General features: G+C 36.7%; 1 protein-coding gene and 1 pseudogene across 1 annotated transcript in view; one reads left to right on the top strand and one right to left on the bottom strand.

Annotated features, from left to right (window-relative positions):
- IL1RAPL1 (interleukin 1 receptor accessory protein like 1) overlaps positions 1 to 22,155 on the bottom strand; it is a 1,419,608-nt gene that overhangs the window by 595,576 nt on the left and 801,877 nt on the right. The gene's annotated exons all lie outside the window — the stretch shown is intronic.
- Positions 1,862 to 11,363, top strand: LOC139438106 (transcription factor SPT20 homolog pseudogene; annotated as a pseudogene).

The raw sequence follows: 22,155 nt of genomic DNA, 5'->3' as shown, positions 1-22,155 counted from the left end.
TTTAACCATGGCAAATTAAATAAATGTATTTGCATTTTCCTTTCTATTTTGGAAGACTTTAATTCACATATCTGAAAAAAAAAACAGAATTAAGCTGTGAGATTTTGTGAAGTTATTTTTAGAAATTCTATACGGTTTATGCACATTTCACAGTTGGTTTCTTTTCAATACTTTCTATTGCAATTTTAGCATCAAGTCAACTGAAATTGTTAGATTTTTTCTGACTGGAGAGGAGAGCCAACAATCTGAATTATGTTAAATTCACTAAAAGAACAAATGTTTAAAAATACCACAGTTTAATAACTTGACTTGGAAAAAATAGGTCATTTTTAGAGAAAAGACAATGGTCTAACCATGTGTATTTCTTTATTAAATATAAACCTGTTCAAAATATGACAATTATATTAAGAACTCAAGTCACCAAAGACAATATAGGAATAAAACAATTTACAGGTAGGTTGTCAGAATATACTATTACATTGATATTAGAGAGATGGTTTTAAATGTTTAAAAGAAACAAGTAGGTCTGAGTAAAGAAATGTGGAAAATGAAATATCGCTGAGAAGCACAATACCACTCTTTTGCTACAGAAACTAAATTCTACTTATTTGATGTAAAACAATATTATTTTCTGAAATTGACCTTTCTGAATATATTCCCCATGAAAATGACTGGATTTAAAGCAAAAATAAGGACTACACATATAGTAACATCACTAAAGAGCATATGGTTTTTAGGCATAATTTACTGAAGAATGTAATTTGCATGACTTGATAGAAATTAAAATGTTATTCATTTGTGTTGTCTATTATTCAACCAAAAGGTATGGAATTCCAAGAATACAAAACCCCAATGTAATTAGGGGAAAGAGAAATTTCAACGAATTCCTGCAGTCCAGTGTGATGAAGCCTGCAATACATGACTATCCATAGTGCTGAAGAAACATAATAGAATATCTAACTAAGTCTTTTCATATAAACCCGATTAGGTCAACTTCATGCTTAACACCATTTTTTTCACTCACAGATTGCCCCTTTCTTTCTGTCCAATGGTCTCCAGGATAAAACCCAAACTCCTTAACTTGACACAGCAATTGCTCATGATCTCCCTGGGCCCACATGTTCAGCCCCATCTCTTAGCACTTGCTCACCTCCACCATACTGAACCTTTTGTACCTTCTCCAAACATGCTGTAGTCTTTTATCTCTCTATGTGCAGGCCAATCCCTCTACCTGGAAAAAAAAATTCTCCTAATCATATTCATTCATTTTTCCAAACTCTTCTTACAGAAATCTTTTCTGGGCCCATGCTTCCAGAAACCCTCATTCATAGTTCTGGTGCAGTACTGCTTCTGTTCTCCCTTGGCCCCTCACCACCCCTTAATAGCTTGCATTACACTGTCTTCTGATTGCTCACTCACTTGTTCTTCTCTCCCACTAGACTGGGAGATTCAGGGAGGAATCATGCAATTAGTATTTGTATCCTGAGCACTTTTAAATAGAGTGCCTGGCAAAAAAATAAGAGGAGTCAGCTGAGACATTAAAAAAGAATTTGATATGGAGGAGCGGTGAGTGAAAGTTGGCCTCATAAATTGGGTCAGTGTGAGGCAGAGCATGTTAATTATCAGAAACAGCATACTAAAAAGAGATATGGACAAAATAGTCCATTGCAAGAACTCACACAGGGTTCAGAGTTCATCAGGAAAAGTGGCAGGAGACAAGGTGGGAAATGTGAGAAGAAACAGGGTCATAGAGAACACTGCATGCTGCTCATATGGGAGTTCAGATGTGATCTTAAGTAATGGGGCCTTAGGGAAAAGGGTATGAGTAGGAAAGCAGCATGATCAGATTTTTTTTAGGAAGATGGTGGCAGGATGGAAGAAGAGAGCTGGAGGAAGAAAAACCGATCAGGAGGTGACCTCAATATTCCAGCTTATAGCAATAACCATGGTAATAGAGAAAATGGACCAGATCAAAGATGAAAGCAACGGTGAACAGTGGAAACTTTAACTGTCCACTCTGTAGATCACTGTGCTAAGAGGGAGGAAAGAATTCCCATAAGCTGACTCAGTTTTTAGGCTTGGAACCCTGGATGATGTAAAATGTGATAAAGAATGCAAGAGGAGGTTTACACGAGTAGAGGAATTCATTAAGGTGCTGTGTGACCACAGACAAATAACTTATATTCCCTGAACATCAGTTACCTGTCCATAAAATCACAAGGATACTTACCTTACAAATTTGTTATGAGAAGTATATAGCCTCCTGATGTAAGTGTACTTTGAAACTGACAGACTGATACATAATATGTATTATTTTTGTTACTATTATTTTCAGTAATGGATTAACCCTTTAGATTACTGCCAGCTTCACTATATCCTCTGCATCTTCTCACTTACACCAGATGTTGTTTCACATTTGCTTCATTATTCATATTTCACCACTGGCTAAATATGGAATTTATATCAAGGTCACCACTTTTTAGAAGCTTAATCTCTGTTCCAGAAGTACTTAATAAAAGAGATAAATCACATAGCTCTTTCTATTTAATATCCTTACCCTACTGTGAATACAGCCCTCTTTCATGCCTGTCCTCTGGATCCAACTTTTCATTTTTATAGCAAGGTTCAACATGAATAGAACACCCTATCTGGGAGTGAGGTCCCACACATTTGAAATTCAGTTACTCTTGCCTCATATTATTGGAAGAAAAAGCTGCAGTTATGGCAGAGAGAGACATCTCAAGATGCAGCCATGGGGAGAAAAATAAATAAATAAAACAGCATGAATGAGGGTTTATCTATTATTAACTCTGCTTGTTTTTCTTAGTTTTAAATGGATGAATCACCAAGGGGATTCTAGAACTGGATAGGTATACATTTGTGGTTGTCAACAGCTATGTGCCTGCAAGAGACATTCTGAAATTCGGTATTTTCAGAAGTATGGGTCATATGCAAATCACGTATTCCTAGCCAGAATAATTATGATGGAGACTTCACAACAGTCAGCTGTCAGCACGACTTTCTTGTCAATACTAGAGGATTATTGCTCATGTTATTTTCATATGAAACAACTGTAACAAAGCACTGAAAATGGTTTTCCTGTATACATGATTTCCAATTACAATATCTGTCTCTTCCTTAAAAGGCCGTTATGATAACAGCAAGAAAAGAGAGAGAGAACACACTTTCATGGAACATAGGAGTTCAACCCCATTATAGTCAGTCTTATCACGAAGAAGGATTTTCCCAAATTATTCTTCGTATGTGCAAGAAGAATAGCATAATGATTAACCGGACAGCTCTTCCTTGAGTGCTTTCCGAAACATACGATTTATGCAACAGCATTGTAATCATTCCCACTTTCAAAACACCTCTGTTCACTAGTCTATTAAATACAATTGTAATTGACTACCTTGGTGGCTAATTTGCAAAAGCTATTACATTGCTTCTGGCTTTCTTTTACTATTATGGATTTATTTGGAATCCAAATTATACGAGGTGTTGCTGCATAATTTGACTTTGTTGTTACTGACTCCCTTATTTACCATTTGGAATGCCTCTAATATGTAAAGCACATAACATGAGTAAGTCATTAATCGAACTGTGGCTTTGGATATGTCATTCTCTCACTTGTCAAATAAAAGCCTATATGAAAGCTTATGCCTCTTCCTAAAACTGAAAAATTACATTTGATAATACCGTTATGCATTCTATATTTATCAGATCCATTACTGCCTTTTTTAGATATTTTGCGTAGAGGTATTCCTCGTGTGTGTGTGTGTCTTCTACATTTCTACCTGTAGCTTACCTCTTTTCCTTTACTAATGAAATTCTTTCAGTGAAGTTCGAATGGGTCTCCTCCCTTTCTCAGCACAGGCTCCTCTCTTTTTCTACTATGGTCTGAGTTTTATACCAGATATCTTCGGAAAATGTTGTTACTAAGGTTATCAACAACCTAGCTTTCCATCATCCGGCTTGAGCACTTTGTGACATGTAATGCTATGTACTGTCCATTATTCAAAATTTTACTACAAGGCCTTTTCCTGGTTTTCCTTCTGTGCCTCTGTTCATTCTCTTCCATCACCTTGAATGCCAGAATTTCCCTAGGTGTTTACCCTTACTACTCCATTCCTCCTGAGTGCTCTCATGCTATCAAAAGTGATAACCCTTAAAATGGAGTCTCACTGCCCCCAGTGATGGAAAAGTGTGGCATGCGGGTGGTGTACAAAGCAACAGATTAAATGATACAATTCTTTTAAAAATAAAAATGTAAGTATATATTTGTAAAAGTACCTACCATAGGTGGAAAACTGCTATATGGCCCAGACACCAGGAGCCCAAATGTGAGGGCAATCCTTTCCACTAGGTTGTTATGCATAGGATTTGGACCAACTAACACCCTCAACAACGTTTGAGAGTATCTGTTTCCCCACATCCTTAGCTACTATGATAAGTGAAGAAATATTTTGATCTTTGGAAATCTAACAGGTAAAACATACTTTTTTTATTTAACATGAAATTCTATTATGCGTGATGCTGAACATCTATATATATACTTAAATATTATTTTTACTTGTTTGAAGAATGGTCATTTTGATCCATTTTTTTTTCACCTAGGTTATATAAAGTTTCTTATTTTTATTAATTTGTGGAAATGTTTGTGGTCCAATCCTGAGTTTGGAAATACTGTGAACAGGTTTGAGATTAGGTAGATTAGAGTATTGAAACTGGAAAATGAAAAAAGAATAAGCATAGAAAGAGCAGAGGACCAGAGAAAGACATTCCTTCTTAGGAAAAGGGACGCACCTTAAAAGGGAAAGGTGTACCTTAAAGGCTTAGTAGTAAAAACATGGAAGGAACTGACTAAAGATAAATGGTTCTGATGAACGAAGATAATCATCAAAGAATCAGATGAAGACAGGCTTGCTAAAAATGTACTGTTTATTTAAAACATTACAACCACCAATAATGACAATAACAACAAAATCTGTATGTCTCAATGGCAAGAAAAAAAGGTGGTCTTGAACTAAGAAATCACGTCAACCAGGTAATCTCCCTCCCTTCCCAACTCCAAAAAATGTGTCTGCTGGCTCAGGGGAAAAAAGGGTGAAAAATTAGAATTACATTTCTTTGAGCAGATAAAACCATTGGAATATATGCAAACATACACATGCAAAAAGCAAAGGAAGATTGTAACTCAACACTCTGATATGAATTCTCTATTTAAGCAATTGAAGAATTGAAAGGACAGCAGGAATCATAAATTCAATAACTTCGAATAGAAAAGGAAATGAGATGTGAAACAGGATCTAGCCAAACTTAGGCAAGAGAGGGGATGAGAAGTAAATTAGAAGGTACCTGTGGTAAGCAGAATTTCTAAAACAGCTCCCCCAGAGATAGCCCACATTAATTGCCAGAATCTGTGAATGGGATTGCCACTCACTCCCATGACTATCCTATGTTATATGGTACAGGTGACCCTAATGTTGGGCAGATTATCCAAGTGGACCCAATATAATCACATTTGTCCATTAAAGCAGATAGTTTTTGCTAACTGGTGGAAAGAGGAATTCATAGATTTGAAGTGAGAAAAAGATTAGGCAAGCCATTACAGCCTTGCAAATGGAGGTCACTTGCCAAAAATGCAAGCAACTTTTAGTTGCTGAAAGCAGCACCTCACTGACAACAAGCAAGGAAATGAGCACCCCAATCCTATAGCTACAAGAAACAGAATTCAGCCAACAACCTGAGTGAATCCACTTGGAAGTGGATTATTCCCATGAGCCTCCAGCCAATACCTGATTTCAGCATCAAGAATCTAAACAGATAAATGTATGCTGTGGACCACATTTAGTGGTAATAGCCTGATGATATTACCTCATAATCTGCAATAAATGTTTCATAACAGTGTGGTGTGTTGGTGAAGCGTTGTTATATGTGAATTATACACATGTGCATGATTGTTTTGTAAGTTCACAACTTCTATAATAAAAATGTATTTTTAAAAAAAGCATAAACTGATATTTCCCACCAAAACACCAAAAAGAAAGAAGAAGAATCTAAGCAAAGTTTGTCCATATTTCTAACATACAGAACTCTGAGATAATAAAGGAATGTTGTCTTAAGCCCTTTGGTTAATGGTAATTTGTTACAGCAGCAATAGGTTATTAATACAGTTCTCATGGAAAAACAGATATAACCACAATTAATGGAAGGATCCTAAAAGGATGGAAAAGAAAAATAAAGTAATATAAAAACGACTAGGGGAGCAGATGTGGCTCAAGGGATTGAGTGCCTCCTTCCCATGTACCTCCTTAAAAAAATTCAGAAAGAACACAAAAGAAAGGACAATATGAGATTATCCAAAATACGTACAACTGAAGACCCTAAAGTTAAAAAAGCAAAATTAAAGAAAGAGAACAAATATTTTAAAGACTCTGTAATTCAAGAAAACTTGGCTAAAATAAAAGCTACAAATTTACACATTAAAAGGACCCACGATGTACCTGGGAAAACTGAGAAAGAATGGTCAATTCCAAAAAATGCCCTGGTAAAACAATTACACTTTAAAAATAAAGAAAGTATTCCCTGGGCCTCCAGAGAAAAAAGCCAAATCATACAGCAAAGAAAACACAAAGCACAAAATAAGAGCAACATTTTCAGGAATGGAATGGAAAAGCAAAAGGAAAGGGTATGGACAAAGGATTTTATAACCAAAAAGCTTTAAATATTAAAAAAAAAAAAAGGAAATAGTGTACTATGAAACCCTCCTGGAAGTGCAGGATAAGAATTTCCCAATTAAAAAATGAAAAACTGCTTAGGGAAATTTTGGTGATGAACATATTTAAGTCAAGATGTAAAATTAAATTAGAGGTATGGAGTTATTAGTGGTGTAAGAATAATATGTAAATAGCATTTGCTCTGATAAATTAGAAATAACACAGCTAAAAAAGGAAAATAAAAGGGAGAAAGGAATGTTGAGTAATTAAAATACTGTAGACAAATAAATAATAAAAATCTAAGTAAGAAAAAAGAGGAGGAAAGTCATTATATAGAGGCAACAAAATAAAAGAAACCTGTGGGACCAAAAATTAGACCACAGTGTGAAAGAGAAAAAGCAAATAAGAAATTTAATAGATAATAAGCTAATGCACACTCAATATAACAAAGTCAAATGGCAGAGCTGTCAGATCTCTTTTCATATTAGAAAAGAGATATTAGACCTTTGTAAGGAATATTGCAAATATTTTCTCCCAGTTGCTTATCATTTAGTTTTCTTTTGTTTGCCATGCTGATTGTTTTTCTTTTAATTTTACGTAATCATTTAATTAAGCTTTTATATTTATAGTATTCATTCAATGTCCTCTAGAAAGGTCTCCCCCATTCTGCTTATATATTTTCAAGAAAATTTCCCATATTTTGTTTCAATGGTTTTACATAAGTTTCATCTTTGATCCATTTATTTTTATGGCAATGGATCAAAGATAGACAAAGTATCCTTTTATTTACCATATGAATGACAGAGAACTTTATCTTTTCTCCACTGACATGTGACACCTCTCCTATTGTATAATGAACTGCCATATGTTTTGGGAATTATTTCTCATTTCTCCAAGAATAATCTGGTAAGGCAAGGCTCTAGTTATTACTCATTATTTCAAAAAGCTATTTTTATGTATTTTAAAAACACTATTCTTTGGTGTTTATTTTTCCATGTAAACTTCAGAACTATATTGACTGGTTCTAATTATGCAGCTTCCTGAATTACCAGTTTTCATTCAATATAATTATTTAAAGCATCATATATATGAAAAGTAAATACAAAATTTGAATGTGATTTCAAAATGTTACCCAGTTGGGCAGCTGCCACCAAACTCCCCATCAATGCTTTCAAATGCTGCTCTGATTTTAGGTATAGTTTTATAGAAAAGTGGAAAGAGGTCAGGCTTTGGAGGCAGAGCTCAATTGGAACCCGGCTCAACTATTTACCATTTTGTGAATTTAGGTCCATTACTCAATTTAGCTGAACTTCAGTTTCCTCATTTGAAATGTGAGGGTAAAAATGCCTTCCTTTTATGTTTCCTGGAGCATTAGGTCAATTGTATTTTGCATGCCTTGTAAGTATGCCTGATTCTTGGTGGGAACTCTGTGGAATATGTTGACTACATTCTCATCCACAGCTCCAATGTGGACTTCTCAACTAATTCAAGAATTATCGTGACTTGACTCTTCTTTTCTGAATGACAAATCTGTACTCATCCTGTAAAATGGTTCAACTGTTGCCTCCTTCAGAAATGGTTTTTCTCACTCCCCAATGTTAGGTATTTCCTCTGTGGTCCTTTAACACTCTATCTAAAATATTAGAGTAAGAAATGGAGGGCTTTCTATTTATCTGCTTACTTGCTTCCCTCCCCAAGGAAACTCTGAACTTGTTCATGGCAGGTCACTTGTCTCAATTACAGCATATTGCTTCCCTTATAATCCATTCTCAAAAGTAGCTTGTGAGCTGAATAAATATGCATTTTTATAGGATATAAGCAGATATATTTGTAGTTTTCTAATTCTCTGTTGTTTTACAAAGGCAAAAGGAGAGGAGTGGCAGTGGCAGCGGCGACAAGGACTGGGCCTGACCACGCTGCCCAGGCTTCAAGAGGTAATGATGGTGCACGAACAGGAAGTATGGGCCCAGAACAGGATGTGTGGGCCTGGGAGAGGAAGTGTGGGCATCAGACCACCACGTGCTCTGGGCATGTGCTCTGGGCATGGGAAGTCATGCTGTGTGCGTCAGTCCCTGCAGACCTAGCTCACCAGGATGCTTGAGGTCCAGCAAGCAGCACCGACAGGAGGCCCAGCACAGCCAAGGTCCAAAAGGTACAAGTGTTTTAAAAAACTCAAGATTTTTGTGTGCTCTCTCTTTGGGGGTGTTTTTCTAGTTGTCCGTATTGAATTCAGTCCTCCACTGTGGAGTTGTGAATTTTGCTCTACTATAAGATTGAGGTTAATGATGCGATACTCACCCAGTTCATCAACAGGCACCTCTTTTATCCTACAGCAGAACAAGCTTTAGAATTGGCTTAGATCATGCTGGCTATGTCATTATGCCCAACAGAGACCTCTTGAAAGGAAATACTTCTCTAGTGGGGAAAATACTGTGTAATTCAAAAACTTTATGACTTATATGTTGAGGAATGTGAAAAAGAGCCCGAGGTTACCCACAATTTAAGAAGGAATGTGAACTTGTCAGAGAAGCTTGTTACCCAAGAGACATTGTCCTGTTTAGTGATTACCTGTACCCAGGAAATGAGGGATATTCTCTGATGCTCAGGGGAGATAAATGGATCAGATTCTTGAGACCATTCTATTGCCTTATGAACAAAGGCAATTGCTTGAATACTTAGATGCAGAATTGTCTCCTGTTTTGGTTGATCTCCTAGAAAACTGTCATATTATTATGTTTCATTATGGATGTGTCATAGCAGAAATATGTGACTACAGGCAGTGCAGTGATAGGGAATCTCCTGGTTACCAAAGGAGGCATATTCTCTTACATCAGACTATGCAGACATTAATCAGTGATGTCAATTCAATAACAAGTGATAACCATGAATGAACCCAGGAAGATAGACTTTTGCTTGAGGGCCAACTTACCTTAGCTACAGCCAAGCCCCTGTGTCTTGATCCTTCTGTATCAGTAACCTGCACTGCAAACAGATTGCTATATAACAAGCAAAAGCTGAACAACCCCTCAATAAAATTGTGTTTCAAGAGGCATTCTTGGTCCTTTCTGAGTCAGCAGCAGGAGCTGTCTTATTGTTCACCTCCTCTTTAGCTAAGATTATTGACTTCTTGCAAAAAAAAGTAAAGAAAGAAAGGCAGGTCAGCATTATGACCTCAGCATCTCTAAAGCAGGAAATTGTGTGGATATGTGGAAACTGTGTCCATGTAATTTGGCTATACCTTTGGAAGTGGATATGGAGAAATGTGCTAAGGTGGAAAGTATATCCAGTCTGATGATCCACAATTGACAGTCTGGCCAGCCCACGATCTAAAAGATTATTATGGATTTGAATTTGAATCCGTATCAGAAAACAAAGCTACAGTCACTTGACAATCTGTTTATCTCTGGAAACATACAGCCATATCTAGAAGACAAAGACAGCGGTAGCCAGATGTCTCCTTGCCACTCCTTCACAGATGACCATTCAGATTGGCTCATGATGGGATCAAAGGCTGACACTGAGCATGGACTCAGGCAGTCCCAGGAATTGATCCAGAAGGAAGCCAGATGTCCAACCAAGATGTCACACAACTCCAACAGCTCAGCCAGTCTGAGTCACCTTTTTTTTGAGAAGGAAACCATCTTGGTTCAGTCTTCAGTATCAGGGAAGGGAGTGAAATGTCATTGATCACCCACCAAACTTCCCTCAAGCTCAGGAACCCAATCCTCAGGTAACAGTGTTACTCTACAACAGGCAACCAGCCATTATAAATCTCCAGTTCCTCCTTCCGCTGCTGAGCCACTGCATCCTTCCTGGAAGTTATTCAGGAAGCTCAATCCAGTCACTATACCTGCCCCAGCTGTACCGCCACCTGCCAGCTCATCACAGAGAGCCACGGCCACCCAGGTCTTGACCAGCTCTGCTGGACTGAACTGGATTAATATAGTGGGCTCAATTGGTGGAGGGCAGGCTTTCATGAGTGGGTCAAACCCCATGCTGAACTGTATCCCTGCTTCCACAATTCCTGCAGGGAAAAATCTCGGTGACCTTCTACCATTGAGAGGTCCCCTGCCAAATGCAGTGCCAGTGGCAGCATAGCCAGCATCTCAAGGAGGTGTTTGCCTTGTTTAAAAAAAAAATGCTTCAAGTCTCAAGCCCTTAACTCTCATCCAGCTTCCAAGGGGTCCAAGAATTTTGAATACTCTGCTGCAGCCACTACAGCAGCAATCTCAGTTGACTTCGCAGCAAACACTTCGGCAGCCCACAGCTTTTGGTCCTCGACAGCCAGGGATTTAGGGTCCTCAAAAAGGCTCGGTCAGTCCAGGACAGGCCTTCCCCACTCAGCCAGCAGTCATCATTAACCTTTCTGGGGTAGGGACCTTTGTGCAGTCCCAGGCAGCCCCGTTGTCTCACATTGGCTCTGCCCAGAAGAGACCCCAGGAAAGCCTTCCTCCACCGAAATTCAAGTTCTTCTCGGCCTTTCCACAGCAGCAGCAACACATGCACCAGTTTAGAATCATGCGGCTTCCAGTGGCTGCAGTGGCCGCAGCAGTGCCAGTGGCACAGCCACTTCAGCTCCAGGATACAAGCAGCCAGACCAAAGGTAAAATGAAGGGAGCCAAACCGACCACTCCAAAGGCCTGAGTCTCACATTATTTTTTTCCTCATTTTTATAAACACAGGAACATCGAATCAAAAGGATTCTGAGTTTTCACTTCATTTTTTTAACACATCAGTATTTTTCACTGCCAGACAGACGGACTTTATACATAATCACAACCCTATGCTTGAAATAAAACGAGGGAAACAATTTAACAACCACACACACACACACACAAAACTGCACTGATATGGTGCCAGCCACCATGGGGCCAAGATCCCAGCTCTGTGGTATACTAACCTTAGGCCTATTTCCTCAACCTCACTCAGGCTCCATTTACTTGGGTGTGAGATGTGAATAGTAGTATCTACTTCTTAAGCTTGCTGTCAAGGTTAATGGAGGTAAGATGTTCTAAATTTCAAACATTCGTGATCAAAAAATGATTGCTTTTTTGTTAAAAATGATGCTAAATTTTTCCAAACTGTTCGGCTTATTCAAATTTTGCGAATGTTCGGGATTACAGAAAGCTTTCACAACCCAAGTATGGGAGGGAAATCTATTTTTATACCTATAAAAACTGGATGACTTACAAAGATTAGGATTCCTGAACTCATTTATTCATTCATTCAAAAAATATTTGAGTGTTTTCAACGTGCCAGGGGCTGTCATTGGTGCTTGAGCTGTTCATAGCTAGGGAAGAGATAACTGCGATAAATAAGTAAATTATATTGACTGTAATATATAATATCAAGAAATAAAAGTAGGAGATTATCAGAGGAGCAAGATTGTAAGAGTGGGGATGGAATAGAGTGTGTTGTGATTTTAGATGGGTAGACCTCTTTGAGAAGATAAATGTCACTAAACAATGACTGATGAAGGTGAGGGAGTTTACCTATGTAGATATCAATGGAGAAGAATATGCCATGAAAAGTAATTATCCAGTGCCAGGGTCCTGAGGCAGAAGTGAGTCTGGTGTATTAGAGGAACAACATGTCAGCCAATGTGAAAGGAGCACAGTGAGCATGGGGGAGAACAAAATACAGGTAAGGGAGGTAACAGGAGGTAGATAATGTATGGCTTTGTGGGTCACTGTAAGGAATTCAGTTTCGATTCAGATTAAAAATGGGAGCCATTACAAACTTTTGAGCAGAGCTTTGTCAAGATCTGGCCTTCCTTTAAGAAGGTTCACATTGGCTGCTCAGTTAAAAATAAGTTGTAATAAGCAAAGATAGAAGCAGGGAGCCCAATCCTTAGGAGGCACCTGCAGTCATCCACGGGAGAGGTGATGGGTTGCTTGAAAACCAGGGTAGTGGCTGTGGAGATGGTGACAGGTAGTCAAATTCAGGATGCATTCTAAGATAGAACCAACAGGATTTTCTATGGATTAAATGTGAGCTGAGAGAGGAGATAAATTGAGCCCTGAGCACCTGGAAGGTAGAACTGCCTTTTCCTGAAGTAGGGAAGGTTGGTAGAGAAATATGTAAAGAAGGAGACAATGGAGTTCAGTTTTGGCCATGTTACATGAAAGATGTTCCCCAGTCAGTCATCCAAGTGGATACTCAAAAAGGAAATATCATTACAATAAAAATAAAATCTTAATTTTTCTGATGTTTTAAATAGCTCATTATTTTCAAGCCACCTTCAATAACAAAAAATCAGGACAGTGTCATTTTTGAGTGATACACATTTTTACACTTACATGTAAAATATTTTAAAAATAGATTTCCACAATGATGAATTTAATCAAGTGGGTTTTTTTTTGGTGAGGGGATGTTTATCTAGTCATTTTATTTCTCGCTTTACTCAGTTTTCCCAAAATATATTGTGTAGGAGCTGCAGAAATCATTTTTAATTAGCAGGTATAAAGATATTTTCATCATAATTATTCATCATTTTTTGTAATTACCTATTGTAATTAGTTTTGTCAGTTCACCTATACTTATATTTTATTCACTTGACCATTATAAGCCAAGAAACTTTCAATCGTTCTCTCTCACGATTATTGTTTTCTATGATGGGGGCAAAATCACTAAGACAGAATAGAGGTGCAAGATGCATGGAAGAGAGCAGGTGCATTTATATATTAAGAAGTGTTTGTAAAATAATAAACACCACATGGATAATACATTTGAAGAATATTGTCTGACAAATAATAGTATCATATATCCAAATCATCCCTCAATTACTGAAGAATGAAATACAAACAGTATAATGCTTCAGATTTATGAGACAGAATTCACTATGTGGTGCTTCAAGGTAGAGTAAAAGTGCAATTGTTTATTCATAAATGAGGAAAATGTTAACAATATATAGTTTACTGAAGTATTCAAATTCCTTGCTATTTCTTAAAAGCCCAGTTTTTATTCTTTAGGAATTATTTGACCTTCGCATACTTGCTGTTGATTCTGAGGATAACTTTTATATGATATAACAAAAGTATAATCAGTACTAACAATATTACTATAGTTTATTTTCAGCTTAATTACACATTTCTATTTCTTTCAAATCTGTACATATTAGTTTTAACTTTACATCTTAGCTATGAGAACCTTACCTTTTTTTTCAGAACATTTAATTTTGAACAATTTCCATGCAGTACAGATATAGATCAGCATTATTGTATACAGGCAACTCAAATAGCTCAGGCTTCAGCTCATTCTTAATACAACATCATGGGAGAGCCATTGCAGATGTTCCAGGGGCACTCAGAGAAACTTAGCTTTTTAAAATTGGCATTTTTCATTTGAAAATTAAAAAGAGTTTGCCTTGACAAAATCAGCTCCATCAGATCATTCGACTTGAATATCAGTGAATGATAACAATTGAGAAGGATAATTGTATAAATGGATTGGGATGTTCAATCTATAGTAAGATATGATAATCAATAATGCTATATGTATTCCTGTGTGCATTAAAGTTCAGTTGCTTGTCTTATAATTGAATACCTATACACTTGCAGAAAAACTGAATAATTAAATGTACTTTTTGCAATAGAAATATGGGTATTATTATAAACATTATCAATAGCAGTCATTATGGGGTATAGACTGGTTCTATCACAGTCAGTATAGTTTCACTTTTTCATTGTGAAATGAAAAAATAATTCTGGGTAGGTCCATTTAACTGAAAACCTAGTTGGGAGTGGGGATTGTCTTAAATTTTAAAAAGGACAATTTAAAGTGTGGGGCAGCTGAAATAAACAAATATGAGTCCATTTCACTTGAGTGAAAATAGTTTGCTAAATGGTCAGTTTTAGTTTGCTAGGCTGCCAAAAGCAGATACTATAAAACGGAGTGGCTTTTAATAGTGGGAATTTACTAGCTTACAAGCTGACAGTTTCAAGGCTGAGAAAAATGTCTAAATCAAGGTGATGTTTCCTCCCCAGCGACCAGCTGCTGGTGATGCAGGATTCCTCTGTCACATGGCAAGGCACAAGGTGGCATCTGCTGGTCTCTCTCTTCTCTTCTGGGTTACATTCCTCTCAGCTTCTGTGCTTGGCTTTCCCTCTCTGTGACTAAATGTATTTCATTCCCTTATAAAGGACTCCAGAAAGAGGATTAAGACCCACCCCGGGCCACACCTTGACTGAAGTAACCTAATCACAAAGCCCTATTTACATCCACAAGAATAGATTAGTTCTAAGAGAGTGATTTTCCAGGGTACATACAGTTGCAGACCACTACATGGTCCTTTTTCCAGTAATGTGTTCTACTGAATGAGTGTGTTTTCCTATTACAACCATAGCACGGCACTTATGTTTTGTTGATATAAATGATACATAGAACCATCGCCTGAAAGAAACACTATCATACTTCGCTGTGACATATACTTGAGAAAAATGGAAGGCATATTCTCGTTTAAGAAGTACCTATACCTCTTTATTTTCTCACTAAAAAGATAATAGAATAAAAACCTGTGGTTAAATTGAAGGATACAAAAAAAGAGGATGACATCATGAAAGGAATTTATTTTTAAATCTGAATAAAGATAAGGACATAAAATTCCAAAGTTCTCCTACATGATGCTGGCCACTATCGTGCCATCAAACCTTCTGGCTTATGAAAGTTTAATAACCACTCATTCAATTTCATTATTCCATCACATCCTTAATAACTAAAAATGAACTTAAGTGGCAATTCAGCTATGAAAATAATTTATTCTCTTTTCAGATAACACTTAAGATAATTAGTCTGAGTATGACTCACTTAAAAGTTGTGTTGTCCAGACCCATTGCTTCCCAACTTCTTAGTACATATGTCATGTAAAACATAAAAGTCTGACCAACGTAAGAAAGATGGCTTTCATCACATCCCTGGGTCTATCAGAACTTTTACTACTTGGTGTTAGAAAATGTAAGAAAATAATTCGAGTAATTTTAAATACGTTTAAAGAACACCAAATCAATTGGCATAACTCTTATCATCCAAAAGTACTTCTGTTCTAACTTATGGACCTTGTGGCGTCCTTAGAGAAATTCTCAGACTTCCCTCTTCACAGCCACTTAAGTGAAGGTAATAATATAATGGAATTGGAGGCAGAACAGTTAGGTGCTGTAGGGTCCTGAACGAGCAAACACATTTATAATAAAACTTTTTCACCTGTGACATTTCTTACCATGTCATCTGCCTTTGCTTGATATATCCTCCTCTGCATCGTCATACTCTGAGATCAAGTCCAGACTATTTTGGGGGGCTATATGAGCAAGGTCTTTCTTGACCTGTATTTGACCACTGTTCCCATCTTCTACCGCTTTCCCACTCCTATCTTCAGTTCTGGCACTAAAGTATTGGTGCACTCTAGTACCCATCTTCTTCCTCACCTCCATGTGTTGATCCTTAACCAGAAGCTCCTTTCCCTTTCTATGCCTGCCATTTAATATTCAGCCTAAACATCACCCCACTGGAGTCTGAGTCTGTAACTATGTCATCCTGTTTTAGAACATGCTGCAAGCCATGTTGGGAATTTTCATTTATCTATCTGCATCTTCTTCTACAAGATCTCAATAACAGGACATATGCCATTTTCATCCTGTGTTTCCAACACATTGCCCAGACCTTTGACAATGAAAGAATAAATAGAGAAAATTTCGCCTCTACTTCGTAGGGTTATTTTGAGGCTCAAATATGGTAATAAATATTTTTTAAAATTAAGAAATGAAAAATCTGCATTAACATAGATATCCTTTTCAGGATTTTTTTGTTTGCTTGTTTTCTCAATCATAGATTATATAACTTTACATGGATTTACGTGACATTGGTACTTTTACTTGACTGATTAAAAAACTACTACATATATGTGCAAATATATGTAGTAGATGTTCATCGTCTCAAACTCTTCATGTCAAATGTTCCAAAATCCCTTTTAAAACATCAAGAATCCTAAATGAGATTTATTATTGTAAAATTAGGATATAGTTATAGCATAACAGTACATTTAGCAGTATTCGGATATAATTTCCCTTTAAGCAAAGGATAAGATAAAATAATACTTAGTGTGAGAAACAAGAATAATATAGCTTTTGCTACTCTTGGCTTTGAACCAAGGAAACATTCTTGAAGTTATTTAGGTATAGGTCATTCTGATGAATTATAACAGAAAAGTTTTCTTTTGCAAAATCCTAAGGCCAAACTAAGGAACAAGAAGACAAATCCTGAGAGACTCCTTTTTATTTAAAATCACCCACCATCTCTTGTGCATTTCTATTTCTTAAAAGCTTTGAATTGTGGGTATCTCATCTGCAAATAGAACCTTCCCCATACAGTTGTTATAAGGAATAAAAAAGTATTTGTAAGATGCTTAGATATTCCACAATCCTCTAAATCCTCTAAAATAACTGAAAGGGAGGGGTTATCCTCACCAAACATAAAGGATATGTTTCAGATAATCGACATGATATAGGCTACCTGCAAGCTTCTGGGACTACCTAGAAGAGACACTAATTCTTCAATGTGAATGAAATCTGAATTACTGCTGATTCATAAAATGATGTGCCATCAGTTTTCAAATGTCAACAGAGTAAACAAATGGTGATTTCTAATATGAGCCCCAAATCAAATATCCCAATAAGGAAACCTCTGAATTGCAGTTAAGTTGCTTCACACATGCCCACCCCACAAAACCCACTTCAAAGTAGGTGGCTACAAGACTTTATAGATTTTAATCATGATGATAATAAACTCCCTAAGCAAATAAGGAGAAAGCTGGTGAGCACGCAGCATTTCAGACTGCGAGGCAGCCTGTTGTTGCTGCCAGGCACTGCCAAAATGAGCTGTCCACCAACTATTCATCTAGAATGTTGCAATGGTTAATTTCATGTGTCAGCTTGGCTAGCTTATGGTGTCCAGTTGTTTGGTCAAGCAAGCACTGGCCTGATTCTCACTGTGAGGGTATTTAATAGATATATTTGCTTCTATTTTCAGTTGATTGTATCTACAGATGATTGCATCTACAGTCAACATAGGAGCTTGCCTTCAGTAATGAGGAGAGTCTCCTCATACAATCTGTTTAAGGTCTCAAAGCCAGAACTGAGGATTTCATGAGCCAGAAGGAAGAGTTCCTGCCTCTAGTTCTGCCTCTAGTTCAGTCAGCCAGTTGTTTCTTCTGGAGAACTGAACTTCACCTTCATTGAAGTTTCTACCTTGTGGTCTGCCCTATGGAATTTGGACTTGCCAATACCCAGGATTGTGTGTATATGTATATATGTATATTTTTGTGCATATATATGTGTGTGTGTTTGTAAATGTATCCTATGGTTCTGTTTCTCTGGAGAGCATTGACTAATACAAATGCTTTAAGTACCTTAAATTCATTCTTTTATTCATTCACATATATTTATTAAGTACCTGTCACAGACCAGACCTATGTAAAAGTCTTGCACATACAAGAGTTAATGGGACATAATGTCTTACAATTGCATACAATCTAGTACATTAAAATCAAATAAATACGAACACAATGGATGAAACTCTAGCTTGACTTTCACATCAGATTGTGTTTATCAAACACAATTCATGCTTTAACTTATTTTTACTATATATCAAGACTATGATCTTCAACGTTAATTTTAAGAAACATTGGAATAATGGAAAGCGCAACAGACTTCCAGGTGTAATATTGAAATAATAGCATTTTTTTTCCTTACTTGCCTTCATTTCAACTTAATAAACTCTCTTGGCTCTCATCTTTCAATGTTTAATCCAAATCAAATAAAATGATATGCCAATATCACCTCCATACCATTAAGAGTGACACTTAACACACAATTTCATTATACTAGACAACTGGAAGGTTTGTGTAATGCTCAGCTTATTTTTAATTTTAAGATATGTGATTTTCAGGCAATGTGTGGTTATAAATGAAATGTTTTATACAAACAGAAATTTTATTTGGTAAATGCCATGTGAATAATATTTATCTTGTATACTGAACACAAAGTCCACGCCACGTGTTACTTCTATTTAAAAGCCTGTTATCTTTTTTCTCAGTCTTCACAGAAGTGAATACTTCAGCTAATGAATTGTATTAGCAAAAAGCACAATATAAGGAGAAAATGACCAAAGTGGCATTTGTGTGTGGATGAGTTTAAAGGGATCTGTCTTTTAAGATTCAAGTCTAAGTACAGAATCAAAAGGTCGTAGCAGAAATGTCATGTATGCTTTATGAGAATAGATTCAATGAAGCTTGTGGTAAATTAACTGCATTACGGAATCTGAAAAAACAAAAGGCAAAGGAATTCTAGCCAATGAGCATCAATATTTATTTAGCACTCACTCCTTTTCACTTTGATAATCACTCCTGAAATTTCAAAGTAGATTTTTCTGATACTCAAAAGGAAAAAAATAATTGCTATTTTAGGGGAATAGCCTTATGCCACAAATATTTCCTGGCTATAAACTGGGGAACACATGAGTAAGAAAATAGCATGTACCACCACCACCAACAACAAAAACAATAGCAACTGTATCTAACAAAGCTAACAAATCACTGGGATACAGATTGCCATTTAACATTATACACTCTATGTATTTATATGTTTCTTTTGGAACTCTTGATGTGTCAACCCCTTGTGTTATCATGACATTAGATATTAAGGTATACGTATTATTAAATAAAATTAGTATTGGTTTGCAATTTTTTCTAAGTCCCAAGTTCTTCACAATCTTTAAACTCATCATCATCACCACCACCATCAATATTTATCTTCTGCAGAACTGTGACACAGTAGGAAAATTAGTAGACTGTGACTTAGAAGCCAGAGATTGAGTCAAAACAACATTTGAGGTCAAAATAACCTTTGCTATGGATAATATCTGATAATTAGTTCTAAGAAAAGATGGACCTGATTTATGTGGTCCATTGTCAAATGTTCTTTAATTGACTTCTTTTTAAATCTGAATGCAGGCTAAAATTCCCCAAGATTAGCAAGAGTTCTTGTCCTTCCAGATCCTCCATCATTCCTTCCTGTTTTACCTGATGTAATCAGCTTGTTTCCCATAACCCCTTCCAAACTCGATTTAATTTGCTAACAACCTAAATAGCATCGTCAATCATTTTAGTTATGCTTCCTTTCTGCCCATGAATTTCTCACTTTATGCCTTTTTACCTCACTCAGTTTGCCAAGTGCTGATTTTTGTTTAAGACATGCATCCATTCCTAAATCACATAAATAAAATTACCCAGAATTTTAAAAAGATTATTTTCTGTAAAATCCCTATTCCATTCATAAGAGTAACTGTTTTCAAGGTGTTAGAAGATGATATAAATTGTCCAAATGTGAGAAAAAGGTTGGAAGGGAGATTATAAATAAAGCTGCCAGTAACAAGAAAGTAGGGTCAGAGAATGAAAATTATGACCAAGGACTTAGAAACGTTAAATAGAAAATCTCACTGAGATAATCCCTATAGAAGAAATGGCGGGGAAGTTCTATTTCTAGTTATATGGCAAGCGAGGCTATTTGAACCAAACCTCCTACTGGATAATTAAAAATACTGTGCTAATTTCATATTAAAAATTATAAAACAGTTCACAAGATAGAAATTCCTAAACGAAAATGTAAGTGAAACCAGGTGTTCAAGAACTTGTGTCCAATGAACACATTTTCCTGAGGGTATTTATGCTCCTGATAATCCCAGAGTAACCACAGCCTAAATTGAGGGAAGACTTGAGGTTGAGGGATGGGGTGAGTTGGATCTGTCAAATTCCAAACAGGAGAGAACCACCACTCTGGAACCAAGGACTATATTCTCAGGTAAACAACAGAAATGACCCTCCCTACCCATTACACATCCTTGAGGTAGAATTATAGCACAAGTTCATATTATCTGGATGGTCCCACAAAACCTCAAGCTATGAATTTAATTTAATTTACAGCCATCCCAGAGTAGTCATAGCCTTAGGCACTTGCCAAGGCTAGTGGAATTCCTCTCTAGAAGAGTTCCCCTTCATCCTAAGCCTCAAAGAATCTCCACAAATAATGTTCCAATGAAAGTGAGCAGCTAATTCCAAAGCCCAAGATCTTAATGCCAAAATTAGTGTGATTTTATATAAATAAATTCGGGGTCAAAAGAACAGTGTCATCTTATTTTTAAAAAGTACTTTTTTAAACATCTCTTCCATTTCAGTGAAGGATGATAAAGTTCCTCCAAAATTCTTTCCCAGACCTTTGGAAACTTACTCTCAAGTTGGAAGAATACTAGGCCAAGGTCCTTATCTTAAATAAGTTAATACCATTCTACATAGCAAACAATGACTTAGATGAAGATAGAGAGGGCAACCTTATAAATATGACCAAATGGGTCTCCACTAGATCATGCACATTGGAGTAAGAGTTCAACAGTAGCAAGGCAAAATTTGACACCAATGAAGAGAAGAGACTCGTCTTGGTTATAAAGTCAGCCGCACAAGTAGCCTAGATTAACAGCCATCAGTGGCAGTGTGCTGACAGTCAGCCAGCAAGGGACTGTGTCCCAAATGATCTTAACCAGAGTTTGCGAAGTATAATATCTAGACCAAGGGAGGTGCTAGTCTTGTTCTTTTTCATGCTAGTTAGGCCAAAGGATGCATCAGCTTGGCCTAATACTGAAAACTGTGTCATATGACCCACTGTAAGAACTAGAGGATATTTAGCCCATACAGAATAGAAGGACATAGGAAGGGCAAAAGGTGATAGGGTTGATGTGTGTCCTCAGGCATCTGTCCATAGGAAGATCCTAATGGTTCCTATTAGAGAGTCTTAAATCTAATTTTTTATGTTAGATTTATTGACCTTATACTTGCACGTAAGTTTCTTTTGTGTTTGTTTTACCAACATCTTCTTTACATCTGGAAAACTCTCTAGAAAGGAGCACAGCAAAAGAAGATATAAACATAGTACATTGCCTCTGAGCACTATTTACGCTCCCTATGTAGTACTGTAGGAATAGGCTAAACAGGTACTTTAAAACTTTCTTAAAGCAACAGAAGAGCTTTTGTAATAAAGAAGAACTGGAATTGCTCTAGGTAGGGTCCCAAGATGTAGAACCCTAGGCTCAAAGGGAAGGAACTCTGGAGAGCTCAGAGTAAAGAACTTCCTTACTGAATGGTGCAAATAGAAATGCCTGCTCTAGGATGCAGTTGGCTCACAGTTCAAATATAAGAGAGCAATCTGTTTGACAGATACAGAGAAATCATGTAAGATGAGCTCATAGGACTAAGCGTGCTATAAAATCCTATCTCCCATCCTAAGATTATTTTCATCTAAAATTCCTAGATCCCTCTCTCTTTCTTTATCTCTCTCCAGAACTTCCAACTTCATTTTCAAATACTTGTTTGAAGCAGTCACCCTCAGAATCCACTCAG

This window comes from Dasypus novemcinctus, chromosome X (genome assembly GCF_030445035.2).
Source record: "Dasypus novemcinctus isolate mDasNov1 chromosome X, mDasNov1.1.hap2, whole genome shotgun sequence".
NCBI classification, from domain to species: Eukaryota; Metazoa; Chordata; class Mammalia; order Cingulata; family Dasypodidae; genus Dasypus; species Dasypus novemcinctus.
The sequence above is the reverse complement of the archived record's forward strand: the minus strand, read 5'-3'. Positions and strand labels throughout refer to the sequence as shown.